This window comes from Rhyacophila brunnea, unplaced genomic scaffold (genome assembly GCF_057557595.1).
Source record: "Rhyacophila brunnea isolate RB1 unplaced genomic scaffold, BYU_Rbru_1.0 scaffold_126, whole genome shotgun sequence".
Taxonomy (NCBI): domain Eukaryota; kingdom Metazoa; phylum Arthropoda; class Insecta; order Trichoptera; family Rhyacophilidae; genus Rhyacophila; species Rhyacophila brunnea.
In genome coordinates, this window is record NW_028232781.1 from 225,937 (window position 1) to 244,764 (window position 18,828).

Below are 18,828 nucleotides of genomic sequence, written 5' to 3' on the forward strand. Positions count from 1 at the left end.
ATTGTACTTTAAAATGTGAATAATTATATTTCTGATGACAGAAAAAACCAAAAGGCATATGATCACACCTATAGAATTCCGATTTTTTTTATTTTAGCCTATGAATTGAAAAATTTATAGTATTTTCTAAGAAAAAAAAATTAATTCTACATACTGCGATATTGAGACATTAAATTGCATATTTTCATCATCGAAAAATACAAAATTTTATAAAATAGTATATAAATTACCTAACTGAATATTTAAATATTATAGACAATTTTCAGTTTTATGTTTATTGCAGATTATATATTTTATTTTTTTGTTTATTATAGTTTAGTTCGAACATATCTTTTTCATATTTTACGTGGATCATAAAATGTTGTAGAATCTGTAATTCCAGTATGCAACCCAAATACCGTTTCAATGTATCTAAAAGTTTATCATTGAAATAGCTAAATTATTTTTACTTAAATTCCATTCAAAAACTGGAATTTCTATAATATAATAACGATATTAGCACATTTTTCTAAGATTGTGCATAAAATTATACCGATTTTGATTATTTTCAATGTTATTTTGAGATACATAAAAAAAGGTTCGATATTTAAGATAGGGCAACAAATATATATTTAGATCTTTTTTCCGTGCATGAATATATATTTCGTGTGTCTATGTTCTCCTTAACGTCTTCTTTTAAGGTTTTTTTATCCAATAAAAATATGAGAAAAATATTTCATACTTTTGATGCCTAAAATATGAAACGTGATATTTATAAACCTAAAGTACACATGAAATATATATAATATCGTCATTTAAAGTAAAGATATACGTTAAACAATCTAAAAAATATAATTCATTTACGTTCTTGTTTTTTAAATTTCTCTCTTCTTATTATAATCATAAAATTATATAAGCGTACCGAAAAACTTGCTGTATATATTTTAACTTTATATAAAGAAGCACCATGACAATGTTTTAAAATAATCCATATTTATTTATGCAGATAAACTCTTATTAAAAATATTATTTTTTTAATTGAATTGATAGTGATAGAGACATACAAATAAAATGATTTACGCGTAATTTAATAAAAATATATATAAATTACATATTTATTAGTCTTTTTATTCACATTTTTCATTGCATTTACATGAAATCATAGCATTTTATAAAAATCATACACTAAATTTTAAGCATCAAAAAAACATAAAAAAGTTAAAAGGAAACAATTTTATATCAAAGATACTTATTTTCAGCAAAAAATCGCACATAAAATACATTAATGATGTTTAATTCTAGCTTTATTCATAAAAAAAGTTTACTGTAGAGATTTTGAATCCCTTAATTTCGCAGAGTCCGATCTGTTAATCACAATAATCACATATGAATAGAGTGACATCTTCGTTATTGAAAAGAACAAAGAGAGGATTTTTGTGCTTCAATAAATTTTTTAGAAGTTTATGGATATGACTGAAAAATTCAAACTATATTTTGTTATTAATTAAGTTATATGTTAGGAATTGTAAAAAAATATATTTTTTTGCACCATGAAACACCAGTATTAACATATTGGATTTTCTATTGCCTCAGAGTTTCTGAATTATGTTTATTTTTATTTTATAATAGCAGTTGTATGTGTTAAAAGGAAATAAAAACACATAATTGTATTGTTAGAACAATTTTAATCGTTTGAATCGTAGATATTTACTATGCTAAGCTAATATGAAATTTTTGATGCTAGCAGTTGATGTGAATTGTAATTCTATTTTTTAGGACTTTATCACAGACGTTGAATTGTAAATCAGGAAATATATTTAGAAATCGCGTTTCATGTCTATAATTTTACAGAAAATAGAGCAAATATAATTTCTACCACTAGAAATAATTTTGTATGAACTCAAGATATATTTGGTAGTGAAGATCTAATTAAGTAAACAAATTAGTAGAATAAATCAAGTTTGCGACAAAAGTGAGAAATCAAGTAAATCTTTTGCAATCGTAATTGATATAAAAAAACAACTTTATAACAGTTTTCATTTGTGGCGATTTATTTTTTAATAAAATATACCACTGATTCATATCTAAAAACACTAATTTCTATATTAAAGAATTTAATATATGACCGATATTGATATAATAATTTTACTTACAGGAAGATATGTAGCATAACTTTCTAAAAGTATCGTGTGTTTTTATTATATTACATGTAAAAAAGTTAATATATTTCTGAGTGTATTAGACTACAGGAAAAAAACGCGTAAATAATGTCGATTCTTAAGATTAAATTATGTATCGTAAGAAAAAAAAATCTTATCTTGTGTTATATTTGGTTTTTTTGTGGCTGAAATAATAAAGCATAATATTTTGTTTAAGAGAAGGATATATTTCTATAAAATCGAATGAGAATGAGCTTTGTGGTACAATTAAAAATATTAAACTTAAAAATATGTACTTTTTCTAGTATAGAAATGTAAAAATAGTAATTAAAAAATGTTTCCTCATAGAAATGTATGTAAACACACATTAAATCGTATAATGAAACAAAAAAACAATAAAAGATGAAATTTCTTGTTTATTCAGTTAGATATACTATGCAAAAGAAAAAATTTGATAATTTTGGATGTATCGTTTCATCTTACATTAAAAAAATCATATGTCTTAAATTAATTAATTGATAAAATATTCAGCGTAATTATATTAGAATGCAATCGTGATATTTTTTATTCAAAAAAATTACTAATTTGTATATATTAACATTTTAATTGATATCTATTATCATTAACTGTGTCAAAAAACATATAAAATGAATGATACTATGTGATTTCGCAGCTTAATTCACCGAGTTACACAATTTCGTTACTTATAATTGCGTGATAAGTTATGGATTGTATCTTACAGGATTCTTCGCCCCATAGAAATGTGCAAAATAAATTTAAGTTGATGGGATTCAAATGGTTTTCTTTATTTATAGAACAAATCTTTTATTCAAATGACATAAGTTAAATAGTAATAAATATTTAATTTGTTATGATTCTAGACCACTGCCTATTCATATGCATATTTTTTTGTTTATCTTTACAAAATTATACTCTTGTTCATAAAAAACAATAAAAAACATGTTGCCGCTGTTATAACTATGATTATAGATATGATTTGAATTCTAAAAACGATTTTATTAAATTTTAAATTAAACCTCAAGCAATAATCATGGTAATCATATTAATAGTCATATTTACTTTGATAAAAAATGATGATTTTTTGGTAAGAAAATAGCATGAAACACCATTAGAGACATTTTTATTAGAAATTATAAAATAATTTATACCCGTTAGCGCATACAGGCGAAATATTAATTTCTAAGATTAATTCTTTCTATTTTTACTTATTATGAGACTAACTCAAAAATTCATTTGTTTCTTCTTTTAAAGTTTGTTAACAATTTTCTGATGCATTTATTTCATTATTTTGTTTTTTGTCGAATCTGATGTTTAAAATCTTATCAGTTTATCTTAGTGATAAGTAATTGCATATTGCTAATTAGTTATAATTAATATTTTTTAATAAATAATAAAGACATTTTTACGTTCATATTTTCTCATAGCGTAAAAAATAAGAGGTTCTGCATATGAATAAAAATTTATTATATATATCTGAGACAAAGTGTTTCGTATATTTTACTGCATATTAGTTTTGAATAGAATAACTATCCGTATTTAAAGCTTTTTTCTGTAATTTTATGCGTTAAAAGGACCGATTTAACTTTTAATATTTACATTAGTGTTTGTTCATGTATAGCGAAGTTATATAAATCTCCACGTAGAATAAAATCATAAAAAGCCACAAAAATTTAAAAAAACTTATTTGCGTATAATATAACTAATTATACTATGTAAAAAGATATTTTTCAATGTTTTTTGATCAAGTAAAAATTTTAATTTCTTTAATGTTCTTTTTATTAATCATTTTTTAATGCACATAAATATGTTTTATTCTTTTCAAAATTTTAATTTCGTTCATCTCTAACAAGAATAATTATAGTTGTCTAGTCATTCGACTAATTTTAAAGAAATATTTACACATTTTATTGATAATAAAAATTATATTTCTATATATCGTATAGTATACAACGTAAAAAAAACACTTGACTGCTCATTATCATATAAAAATGCATTTTTTGCAAGTTATCTGCATCCCTCTATTACAAAACAGAGAAAGAAATTCATCGAGCTTTTTTTATAACAAAAAAACCCAAGTAATCTTTTGAAATGAATATTAAATTGCTTAATGAGAATACAAAATAGCAGAACAAATTGGTATTTTAAACAATGGGGACTTTTGTCTATATTTTTTATGCCAAAAAAACCATAATTATCATAGTCCGTGCTAAGACTCGCAGTTTGCTAATATAGTATGCTTATAAAGGAATTCTATTAGCTTTAAATAGTTTTCAACGTATAAAGTCATAAATATACGTTTTAACAGAGTTTTATAAATTCTTTATAAGTGTTTAATACACTATGAGCTATATTAATATTTGTTACAAAACATCTTTTTCGATTCGTTTTGATCTAGATTAAATTATAATGTTTAATCGATTATATTTATTTATCCACAATTAATATCACCATAATCATTACAAATATGTTAAATGATATTTACGTTCCAAAACGTAAATGAAATATTAAAACAATTTACTCAAACTGTAAAACCGTTGAATAAACTTTGTTTATTGTTAAAACTAATTTTTATCTCTTAAAAATATAATATAGATCATTCAAGCTATAATTTGAATTACATTGCTATGAAACAAAAAATTTCATATGCTTAAGTCATTAAATTTCATCTTATAATAATTTTATTGTGTGATATTGTCCATATGAGTTATGCAGCTTTTTTTGTTATTATATTCAACTTGTTGACATTTCTTATAATCTACGTTTCTATTTCCTGACTACATAATCCCTGCTTGTATAAGATGATTACCAGTCATAATCGGGTCTGCTTTATACATCAAACTTCGTTTTTAACCTAAAAATACTTGATCAAAAATAGACCATATTGTTGTTCATTCTATTTCTATTAAAACAATATTAATTTACTTACAATTTTATTTTTTTAATCACATTATTATCTAATTCTGACTTCTTCTATATTGAGAGAATTTAAATATGTTACATATCCATAATTTGGCTTATATGGCTATATTTTTATATATATCGTTATTAAAACCGAACGTTATTTTTTTCGGATGGGAAATTAAAATATCCTAAAAATTTGCTATATAAGCTGTAATATGACGTAAAAATTGGTCCAGATAATAAATTCAGCGAGTTTTTTCTAGATACCTAATATTATACTTATATTAAAAAATTAACGAATTTAAAAACAATTTATAATGAATGTCGTTCTTTGTATTTTGTGCGTACAATTTATAAGCAATAATCATAAAATATATGTGTTTGATTGTGCGTTTGTCTTCTATTATTTTAAATTAATATATTTGTGATTTAAAATATGAACATAGGCTTTAATATTGATTTTGAAATAATATTCGCCACTTTAAATTTGTCTTATGTGCAGTAATGATATTTCTAAGTTATATATGCGTAAAATATCCTAAAATTAAGCTTTCACATATCATTTTTGCATTCTATGCATAGATTACAATTAGTCATATCTTTTTATTTACATGTTAATATATTATACGATCAAAATATATCGAATTATAAGTGATTTTTATAATTACATTAAAAATGTGTTTTTTTGTGGTACATTTTTCAAGCTCTACATTTATTTAGCAAATCACGATTTAAAAAAAGCTAGATGACTATAAAAAATTTTCTAGAATAAAATTTAAATAGAAAAAACACCTATAATTTTAGACAAATATTTGAATTTTCGGGATATATATCTTAAACTTCAGAGTTGGACGGGTTTATTTTTATGCATTTGTTTAATTTTAAGATTTATCATATAGTTATAATTTTGATGGGTATACATATTTTGTACAAAATTCGGTATGAAAACAAATGTATCAAGTTATTTGTATTAAATTTTTGTTTGTAAAAAAATTATAAGTGTTTTATTGATCATATATCAAAAAAAATCCATTACATTTGTTTTTAATAATTTAAGTGCAATATTTTTGAAAATATATATTGTTATGTTCCCCCAAAGATTAACATTGAAGATAAAGTAATAGCGTAGAATAAAAATCACAAATTCTTATATACATAATAAATACTATTTTGGCAACATATATATTTGCGGTATATGTATATAGAAACTACTGTGATTTAATGTATTAAAAATATTATTCTTATATCAAACATTTTTAGAAAAACTAAACATATTATATATAAATGCATAACCATATTTTAAATTGATTTTGTATGATAATAGAATTCATGCTTTTAAATGAGTAAAAATACGCATATCTTACTTGAATATTTTGTAAAAAAAAAATTTATGACTTGATACATAAATTATAAAGCGACAAGTAAATATTTATTGGGTTTCTATTTAATTAAAAATAGGATTTATTTCTTTAAATGCGTAGAAAGAAAACAATGTTTGAAAAAATGCATTTAAGCCATATTTTATGTAAAGGATGTGTTTTTTGGCATTTTTTTATTTCCTGATTTCATAACTGCGATTGAAGACGAGAACTTCCAATCTTTGAAAAACATATAGATCTACTTAAATATAAAACTTTTCTTTTTTGAAGAAATTGAGGAAGTTCATTTCTAATTGATTTGTTCAGGAAGAATAATTAAATGTGATTATAATGCTTAGTATGTATTTTTGGAAAAAAATGGTGAATTTTTTACGTTTAGTTAGTAATATACTGATTTTATATATATTTTTACACGAAATAATAATAATCTCTCATCATGTTTGTTTATTATGATAATAGATCTCCTTTTTTCTTGTCGGGATTAAACTCATGTCCCTAAATTTTTTATCATTGAAGGGGAGCATGAAATTGTGGTTTAGATCTTGTTATTTTGTCTAAAGTAACATAAATGGATTTTCTTATAGTAAATTAAGACATTTTACACATAAAATACATTATAAAATAGTATATAATCGTTCCTCTAGTAGCTTAAATATTTATTATTAACAAGCATATTAAGGGAATCAATAGAAGAAATTACTACTATCCATTTTTACGTAAAAAACATATTTAATTTATATTTCGTGATAAAAAATATGTTTTATTGCATGTTTTTAAATTTTTATGTAATTTTTTTTTGCTGTAATATAAATCAATTCTCACGGTCTTACAACAAACCTGTTTTATGATTTTGCTACATGTATTCTATAGAAAACACGTGGGTGACATTTTTAATATTAATAAAATACCTAGATTATAGCAATAATATAAATTAAATGGATTTTATAAAGATAAGCGTTGAATTTAAAAAGTTTACTTGTAATATATACTTTAAAATATTATTGAAATGTGTCAATTAGAGCGAAAAAATTCGTCGCAATATCTTTCTAATTTTTTTTAGTATAATTTTTTTCTTATAGTAGAAGTAATATTGAATATGAAAATAGTAATAATGATATTTTTTGTAAATATTTTGATTTTTCATTTTGAAAACATGAAAACTATTTAAAATATTAATTTACATACATTAAACAACATATGTTTGAGCACACTCACGAAAAGCCTGATTTGATAATTTTATTATAAATGGAAATACTCAATGTGTAAATTTTTGACAAATATTTTAGAAGTTATTGTGTAGATAAGTACGTAAATGTATTGAAACTGTTTATTTCATATATTAAGTTTTAAATGCGTTTTTAAAGCATATTCGTTATCCAAGAAAAAACTGTATCATAAATAATTTAGTTGTTATACACAGAAAATTTATGTATAATTTAATGAATGTGTTTGAGTATAATTTAAAATATCCCATAAAAACATTATATCATGTTTTGGAGATATGAAGGAGGTCTAATATCGTATGAGTGCTTAATTTATACGAAATATGTTTATGAGTAACATAAATGTTATATTGATTATAAAATGGATGAAAAAATATTTTAATCAGCAAATATATGCTCATTCATTATGAATTTTTAACCTTGGTCCAGAGTACGTCAATATATTTTTAGTTTTAAGATATGCATAATCTATAAATTTTTTTATGGTATTTAGATAGATATTAAGTTTTTTAACATATTGCAATCTTTTATCAGCTTGTATGCAATAGATTTGCAAATTTTATAGGTAAATACCAGGATAAAATATAAGAAACGCATTGGGTTAAAATAATGGTTTTTATTGTGTCCTGGTATTCTTGTAAACCTTGCTTCAGATATTATAATATCCGATCAATAAAGGAAGGTGGGAATGCTCTATGACGTAGTTATTTATCCTATTCTATATGTTTACTGTAAATATATAACTCTGATGAAAATATTCATGCAAAATTGGGTTTGTAACGTAAATTAAAAATTGAATATAAAATTTTTTCTAGCGTCTATACGAAATTTACAGTTTCTATACAAATATATTTTATTTTTTTTTTATAAAATAATATTTCACGACGTAAATTAAACGAACATACTTCTTCATAAATAAATATTATAAATTGATAAAATTTTTAAAAACCAAAGATCATACAATTCCATTTGATGGCAAAGTTTATAAGTTTATTCGTAATAAAGCCGTTGTTTGATGCCCCATGAACACGATAAATCAAAATTTCTATACCTTTTAAAAGTTAAATGTTATATTGTTATTTTTAAATAATAGTAAAAAATTCATGATTATAAGTTCATTTATTTTTTTCTTTCATGTAGAATATGCTAGTTGTTGATATACTTTTGGTTAGTACGCATCTATATTATATTATAAAGGTTGCTTTCGATTTTAATTTACTTTTGTTGCACATTTTTTACGTGTTTATATGAATATAGTTGTTAGACATATGATTCTACTTTTTGTTCGACGCCACAACCCGTTATTTTTTCTTATGAATCATATAAAAATATCATCTCATTATCTGAATTTCACAATTAATTTTTTATTCTGGTGAAACTTTAAGAAGTATTTAGTTTCACAAAATAAATGAATAAAATGATTCACATAAGTTCATCTTAACCAAATCATATTTTTAGACATAACATCTGCGGTGATAAAATCCGGATAAACATAAGAATATCGTAAAAGATTATAAAACAATGAGAAAATGATGATATATTAAATATTAAAGATTTTTGAGCTTTATTCGGTAATCTTTTTATAAATGATTTTATTAGCATGTTCGATCGGTTATTCTTAAAATATATTTTTTAACTTATTTAGTCCTTTTTTTACTATCAGTGCAATCCTTTTTTGATTTGTTTCAAATATTTGTGAAAATGAATTATATATTTACAGTAGGTGAAAAATATATATGGTTTTTTCATGGTCTTTTTAAGCGCAGATAATTAATTATAAAGTATTTTAGATATATTGGTATATACTTACGATGTTTATTTTTATGCGTATTCAAAATAATTCATTTAGTATAATATTATAACATTGTGATATTTATTATATTCCTGTATTTTGTTATTTATCCTATTCAACGCCGTTTGATATATGCTTTTCCTAAAAAATAGTTTAAGAACTTAAACTTTTATAATTTTAAATTTACATCTTGATTTTAAATTAATTATATTCATTCATTCGTGTATGTATATTAATGTTTTCTTTCGTACTGTTAGAAATTTTTAGACCCATTTTTTGCAAAATTCAGACGATATGTGTAAATCCCGAGTAAATCGAACAATCATTCCGACTGATTGCAAACGATAGGGAAAATACACAAGAAAAAGATAGAAGGGCTTTGAAGATGGCATTGGCGGGAGATTTGTGTCCTCTCGCCAGGAAAATAGAAAGAATGTATTTTTGTTGCTGGTGGAGAGAATGGAGTGTGGCAGTGGCCTAGACAAGAATTTAGAATTTGGTTTTTTCAAAGTTGGGCCGAAGGCTATGCCCGATTTTTGTCTGAGGAGACATTCCATCATTTGAACTTTTTATTAAAATTTTTGGTTTTATGCTTTTCTTACATATATTTTGAGATAATCAATTTAAGAACTTTTGTCCTGTATTTTTATTAAAATCTAAATTCTTAAATTTTTTTTAAATTTTCTTATATAAAAATTAACCACATAAATATATTATATTCGTACGATCAATTCCAATTAATTTCATGCCTTAAGATTTTTGTTGTTCTATTATTAAGTCAGTGTTTATTTTATAATTTTTTCAATATTTCTTATTATAATTATAAAATCTATGGGATTTTTGATTTACTAAGTTCCTTTGCTCGTATATTTTAATCGATGCTTATTTTTTATGATTTCTTTCTGTTCACATATTTTGTAAACTATACATTTAAACAGAATAATAAACTAGTCTGCAATGATTATTTTCCTTAATATTTAAAAAAAAAGCTAATTTAGTATCTTAATTATTATAAAACCTATCTACTAAATAAACAGGCGCATAGATATTATTATCATGCCAATCAAACCTATATTAAAGCTATAAGTAATAATTAAATATTATTTAGATTTATTATCTTAAAAATAGAATTTTAAAAATATTTTTTTGTATCAATAACTAATTTTATTTTATAAGCTTATAAACAATCTGCAATCTAAGAATATTTGCTATTTATAGTTCAAAAATTATTAAATAGAAAAATCCCAATGTAATAATACAAAATGAGTTTTAAACTGTTTAATTAGAACATTGTGACTATAAAATTGATCAATAAAAGACAATTACTATTTTATTACATTTATATCGAAGAATTAAGTCAAAAATGGTTTATAGAATTTATGTTTTACTGTTACTAGTTTGATGTTTCAAATAAAAAATAAAATTATCACCTCTTTCTGCAAAAATATATTACTACAACTGCGAATTAATATGTATAAAAAATATACTTAATTTTTTTCCCAATTATAGCATAGCTATGAAATTAGCATATTTTTTTATCGATTTAGATACAAAACTCAAATTATAAAATGTATAAATAATACAATTTTTTTAGCAAAGACTATGGATAAATTGACATATTAATTCAAAAAAAGCTGCATGCTTTTTTAAGTTAGAAATTTTTCTCGTAATGTTATAATATTGTTGCGCAAATTGATAAACACGAAGTGTTTTTATTATTATTTTCTAAATCTTTAATCCTAAAAATTAATGGACGTATATTCTTAAATATAACAAGTTATGTCGGATATTCTTATTCAAAATATGTTATTTGTACAAACAATTTTTTTGATTCCTGCATCATATTCTTTTATATTATATGTACTTCTAGAAATATTATAATTTTGGTGAAAAAAAGTATAAAAAAATATAATTACATTTAAAATTTCTTTGACATGTAAATAAAAATAAAAAAATCGAACAAATTCAAAGATGCGCTGTGTTTTTATATTTAAAGATTGATTAAAAATTTTCTCTGTCAAAAAAATAATTTACAAAGTTTGATTTAAAACTATTCATTTATAAAAGAATTAGTTTCAAAATATTGCTATTTTAAATATTAATATTCTAAAGTATAAGGAAAAAATAATAAGTAAATCAATTATTAGAATAATTTGTCGGTATTTTATCCCAACATATATACATTAAGCCTTTTTATACATCCTTTGTATTTAAAACTGATATTTAAATAATTAGATCATTTTTAAACAAGAAATTTATTCTGGTTTTATTATGAATTGATTTTCTAATTGTCGCTCTATTGTACAAACTATAGAGTAATAGACTGTTTTATAGTATTTTCTAATAATTATTTCAATATAATTCACATGATTTTTACATGGACATAATCTCGTTATACCTTCTAAAAACTTCAATAATAATTTACTCGAAAATAAAAGATATGAAAGAAAAAAATGTTTTAGATTGCACAACTGATTTCATTTTTGTCTTATACCATATATTCTATTATATCAACACAAAATTCTATCGTAATGCAACTTTTAATATTTATTATTTTATTTGTCTAATTCCAAATTTTTATGATCTAGACGGTTGTTTTTCTTCCATAGAAATACCTAAATATCTTTGCTATTGTATTTATTTTAGGTTTTGATTAGTTCGTATAATTCCAATATATTATAATTAGTTTTTCTTATGTTTGAATGTGTGTCAAATACGGATAGGTAATCTCAGAATCAATTTTAATTTATATGCATGCGTTCTATCATTGTGAATTTTATATATAATCATCAAAAGTAAAGCGAATTTTGCTTATTACATTACCCAGTGAATATTTAGAATCATAAAATAGAGAAATATACGATATACATGATTAATTTAGATATAATAGCAAGAAAAACGTCTTTATACAGTATATCATAATTTTTTTGGCTCTAAAAATAAAAATAAAAAAAGGTTTTATTGCTATGTTCATCAAAGTCTTGTAGCTAAAATTTTATGATCGATTATAATGTATCAGAAATACTTTAAGTTTTAAAAATTGCGTTATTCTAAATGGTACAAAACCGTTTAAAAATGTTTATATAAAAAACCGTTGATCATCTCATCTAAGCTTCAAAATGTTTTTTTATATATATAAGTTATTTTTATCGCTTGCCTAGTTTTAGGCATTTATATATATACCACATTTTATTGTAATTAATTCCGATATATAAATGGAGGCACAAGTAAGATTTCAAGTATTTAAATTGCCATTTTTTTTTTATTAGAGAAGAGATCATTCTAGAGTTTACTCTAGGTTAATGCATAATTTAAACTGAATTGATCATATACCGAATATATTATTTTTATTTTATATCATACAAATTTTTGGCAAAAAATTAAATCAAATCCAATATTTAGTTCTAAGAATATAATATGTTTAAACATCACGAACAACATGGAATCGGTTATAATGCCCTATAGTATCCTACTTTAGATATACGAAAACGTACGTATTAGGAAATTTTACGTTATAAGTACATTGGATTGTGAACTTCGTATTATTATAATTTTAGATTATTTAAAAAGTTACTTACATTCTAATAGATTAGAAAATTTCTAAAGTTCATTTAATTTTTTCTTCTTAAAACATTATGTGAAGCCTTAAATCATAAATAGAAAAATATTTCATAATTACAAAAACAAACTGTTTATTTTATCGATATATGAGGTTGTGTGATTTTTGTATAACTTTTTATAAATCGTATATTAAGATTCTTTATATTGTTATAAAAATTCATATATATAATCAAAGAAAATATCATTAAAATTTTTTACTGATTATCTATAGTTTTATAACTTTAAAATTTTCGTTTCAAATATTTTCTAAAACATAAAGGTTTCCTAAACATTTTGATTTTTTATGCATCAATTATACATTTTTTGCTCACTTTGATATTTCAACACACGTTTCTTTATATGTTTTTTTGTCTTTTTTCATCTTAAAACGCAATATTATTTACAATAAATTATGATTTTTCTGCACTTATCATCGTTTGTGATTGTGTAATTTCTTTTTTTGTTGAGTTTTACAAATATCGATTTCAAAATGTACTAAAAATATAGATAATGTAGTTTCTAGCGGCATAGTGTTTGTTTGCATATATTTTAGTTATAAAATCACTGATAAAAGGTTTTTTAGACGCTAGTAATTATAATTTTTTATGGAATATATTAAAGTATATTTTATTTTACAAACATTAGATTGTATAAAAAATTATAATGGTAAAACTAGTTCTCTAGATTCTTCATATATATCACAATATTATAATTATATCTGTAGTTCATTTATATTAAAATATTTTTTATATTGTTAAATTATATATACTATTTTATATTTTGAAAACTTAATAAAAGTAAAAAGAGTCTAGAATGATCCATTGATAGAGCTATCTTGGTGCACTAATCTTGTTTTGAATCTTATTTATCGTTTATTTTGCTTTTTAAATAATTTTCTTTTAGCATTTTTTTGGTTCCGATTTAAATAATATAGTGTTAAATATCTTAAATTATGATATTATATTTTGAACATTTATTCACTTTATAGTTGAATAAATAGAGTCAGTAAAATTACAAAATTTTTATATTTTTCATTGTCAATCTCAATTTTTTTCGTTTTCGCCGTTTTTATATAAGTAACCTTGTAATTTATGAATTTATTTTTAATTAAATTTTCGTAGCTCATAAATTCAAATACATTACAAAAATGTACAGGATTTTGTTGAGATTTATTAGCATATATCTGTACAGGTCTAAGTATTTACGTTATAAATTTTCTTTCCTGTAATAGTAAACATATTAATGTGTCAGTGGTAATGATATTCGGTAGATTAAGTACTTGTCATAATAATATAAAAAATCGAATTTCAAAATGTTATAGAATGGTATGAATCATGTAAAAAAAATATGGTAACATATATTTCGTCTATCTTAAAGATTTTTTACTCCACTATCTAAGAAACTCACACATTTTGGAATTCTCTGATTAAAAAATAATTGTTGATTATATCATCCTTGACAATCTAAAACGTAAATCAAGAAGCGAAAAACAGCATTTTATATATATATAATCTGGTTCTTACAAAATTTTCCCGTTTCTTTACTATTCTATATTGTTAGAAAGAAATTTCACGTACTTTATCAATAATTTACCTATTAATATATATTTTGTCATAACACTCCAATTTTAATAGAAAAATTTAATAATATTTTATAATTTTGCATAAAAAAAATATAATAGATTCATTTACAGAAATATCGACAGCCAAAATATAAAATATATTACGAATTTCATATTTAAACTTTTCAATGCATATATCTATTGATTTATAGTGTAAAAGATAATTTTAAAGTGACATATTTAGATATTAGCAATCTCTTAAAACAAGAAATTCAGTGAAATTTTTATTCATGTTTATATTTGAATCTTATTATATATATTTATAGTAAAAAGAATTTCTTTTATTTACTTTGTTCTGGAATCTCGACAAAAAAACCTATTGATACTATCGAATCTTATTATTTTGGCATGATTACACTTTCTAGAAATTTCGCCTCATTAAGCAAGGATTCTTCGGATTTTCTAGTTTTTTACTATAAGATTAACATCTTTTGCCTATATGACACCTCTTCTAATTTAAAGCCACCTTCGATATGTTGTAATTGTAAAATATCTTTTTTGCTGTTTTAATCATATGTTTTTGTTAGTGGGTTTTTAATTTCCTCCTAGAATCGTTTGCTTAGAATTATTTCATTTCCGTTGTTCTTCATCAAGATATACATCAAAAAATTCATTCATAAGCATATTATAATTTTCATTAGGAAAAGCATTTGTATGCTCTGCTCTGAGTTTTTGTTCTAAAGATTTTATTTCGACATCAAATAACGTGTTTTCATTTGTCTTTGCGATTCTTCGAAATCTCGCACCATTGAGAAGCTATGTTTTTTTCTAAAACTTTTGCAATATTCTCCTGTAATTTCCCCTTTTAGATCAATAATTACTTCTATATTTGTAATTTTCTTTACTTACTATTCTGTTTTATATTTTCGGTTCGTGCATCAAAAATTTTTACATCTTCTACGATTCTTAAAAAATTTAGGTTCTGCTCACTTTTAATTTTCACGGAATTTGAATTCACTTTTTTTCTTCTGAATTTGTTTTTGTGAATCGATTCAGATGAATCTTGAATTTTCGTTGGCATTTTATGCCTATATAAGCCACAGTATTAATACGAATCAAACAAACTGTGTTTATATAATTGAACTTTTATTTATAAAAAAATGTCAACTTATAGCAAATGAAATCATTTAAGTCTAATTTGACATGTTTTCATATGCTAATATAACTCAATAAAGCTTGGTTTTTCTGTAACTGCATATGAAAATAAAATTGAATTTTAATATGGATATTAGCAAGAAATCCAGTCTAATATTTTGATTTGCACAGTTTCAAAATATTCTTATGAATATGAGTTTCAAAAAACCAAGATTCTAATTATAACTGAATAAAATCCTAAAGGATTCATCCAATATTAAATGGCCTCAGTTTAGAAAATATAACATTTTTTGATGATTTGTGAGCTTCAAAGTTAAGTTTCAAACATTATATACATTTTTTGTTTTTGTGGTTTAAATTCGAATTTTCTGCTTCGAATAATGATAAATATTGTTAAATACTTTTATTTTTTCTTTTAAATTAATAAGAGTAAAAAAAATTTATGTGCAATTCATTTGAATATATATACAATAAATTATTTTTGGTTTAAAAAAACCAATTATTGAATTTTTTTCTAAGTGGAATACCATAAATATCCTAAAAGACTAAGAAAAATTATAAATTATATTTTGTTCTATCCGTTTATAAATATACAAATAAAAATTTTTTTTGCATCTATTTTTATTCGCTTAATTATAAGATATAATAATAACTTATTTTGTATATTTTTTATAAAAAAGTAAATTGAGGGGTTTTTATATAAACTTATCGATGTTAGATCTATGTCGCAAAATATTATTCAAACATTGTTTTCGTTTTTGCTAAAAAAATATGGTGAAATAAATTTCGAGACAAAATATTTGGTTATTTACTATATTAATCTAAAAAATAGTAAGAAAAATTACGAATTTACGATTAACTTCATAGAAAAATAAATAAAATTATATATTGTTTCAAATTTATGTTTTTTAATTGTTATTAGTGACATATCAAACGATTTATTGGATAAGTATCTATTTCAAATCTATAAAAGTTATCAATGTGAGAAAGAATATTAAAATCAAATAATAAGATAATTCAATATAAAGTTTAAATCCACAATAATAAATATCTGGAATCTTTTAGATACATTTCACATATGTATTTTCGATTTAGAAATACCTTGAATTTACGTACTATATAAAGTTAGCTGTATATAGGATAATTTAACATATCTTATTAACGTGATTAAACTTGTTTAAATCACAATCATTTTTTTCGTGAATAAGAATAAATTTCGTCTTTGAATTTAAAATACATGATTATTTATTATATTTTAATTGTTATTTTGAAAATAAATAAAACCTAGAAATTAGTTAACATTTTTTAATGTTTCTATAATAATTATAATACTCATCATGTGATGGTATTTTTAAAATATTACAATAAATTATGTATTTTACGAACTCTATTTCGTAATGCCTTTGCTTTTGTGCATTTAAGTGCCTATTTTTTTATGTTTTGTGACTTTATTTATCATATAGCAAATTTTAAATCGTTTTTTGTCAAATCTTCCTTAGAAAATGTTGATAACTAAAATTTCGAGATTATTGACATCAAAATCAATCTTTAGACCATATAGTTTGTATTATAATTCTAAAGAGCCAGATATAATTATTCCATGTTGTTAAAACGACTTTTAAAATAACTTTATAATTTTTTGTGTTTAAACTGTATAATAAATAGTCGTATTAAGAAAATATAATCTACATTTAGAATCACATTATAAATAAATCGCCGTTTTTTGACAATGTTTTAGTTGATAAAATATATTATATATTCCTTGTAGCAAGATTTACCAAGCACAGTCTTTTTTTTAATCTATTTTATTTTTTTTAGCATCCTTTAATTTTGAATGCCAACGAAAAACTATTGAAATAACGTAAGTAAAAAACAATATCATGGTCCTTTCTTTGTATAATAATACAATTCTATAACATGTATCCTATAATTATTAGAAAATATAATTACAAGGTTTTATTTTTATTATATTTGTCTAAATTAAGAAATGCTTTATTTATATGCAGGTTTGTAAATATTCCATGTATTTAGAAAAATAAATTTGATTTTTATCTTTTATTAATCTATAAGGCCAATTAACACAATAAATCTATGACAATATATGTGACTAAGTATTTTATTTTTTGTGTATTTATCACATTATATATTTTATTTTACAGAAAAAAAGGTAATTTATTGTACTATAGAATCTGTATAATAAAGAAATGTTTATTAAGCGTTGTCAAATGATTAAAATCATAGAATCTAATTATTTTGGTAATGTAAGAAGTTTTATTCTTATTTAGAAGCCGTTCTTTTTTTAAATTAAATATTGAAATATCATCCTATCTTTCAATATTGACATTTCCAACAAGAAAAACCTTTTAAAAATATAAAATCAAGATAATAATTATACTATTCGATAATTATCTAACTTGGGATTATGATTTTCTGAAACTAATTAATGTGTCTTACCATATTAAATGCCTAATTTTAGTAATATTTCTTGATTTAATGATCAAATCAAACATTTTTTATATAATAGTGCCGAGTTTTTAGATTGGATTATCCATATTTGAGAAAAATATTGTTTTAAAACCCACAAATAATATTATATCTGTTTTATATTGAATAAGTCCGATTTTTCTATAACTAATATATAAATGGGATTTTGGTTTTATATTTATAGTAAAAATGCCAATTTAACAGTATTTTAACTCAACTATTTAAAAAATTTTCGTGAACAATAGAACTAAATTAAAAAGAAACCAGGCATTATTAACACCTAAAAAGAATTTGGAATAGATTGAAAACTTATAGATTCATATAAAAGATGAGGTTGAGTAAAATATATAGATTACACTTTTTAGTATTACTAATATGAGTTTATTCCATTTCTGAGCCATATATTTTTTTTTATTTATAAGTCAGCTTTTTTTAAGTTTATGTATTTTTATTTCGCCATATAACTATATATTTTTTTCTTTTTTGCCCCATTAAATTTTTGAGCTACCAAATATTATAACCTTTATTCTTAATATTTATATGCAAACTTATTAATATTATGAAATAAGTCTTT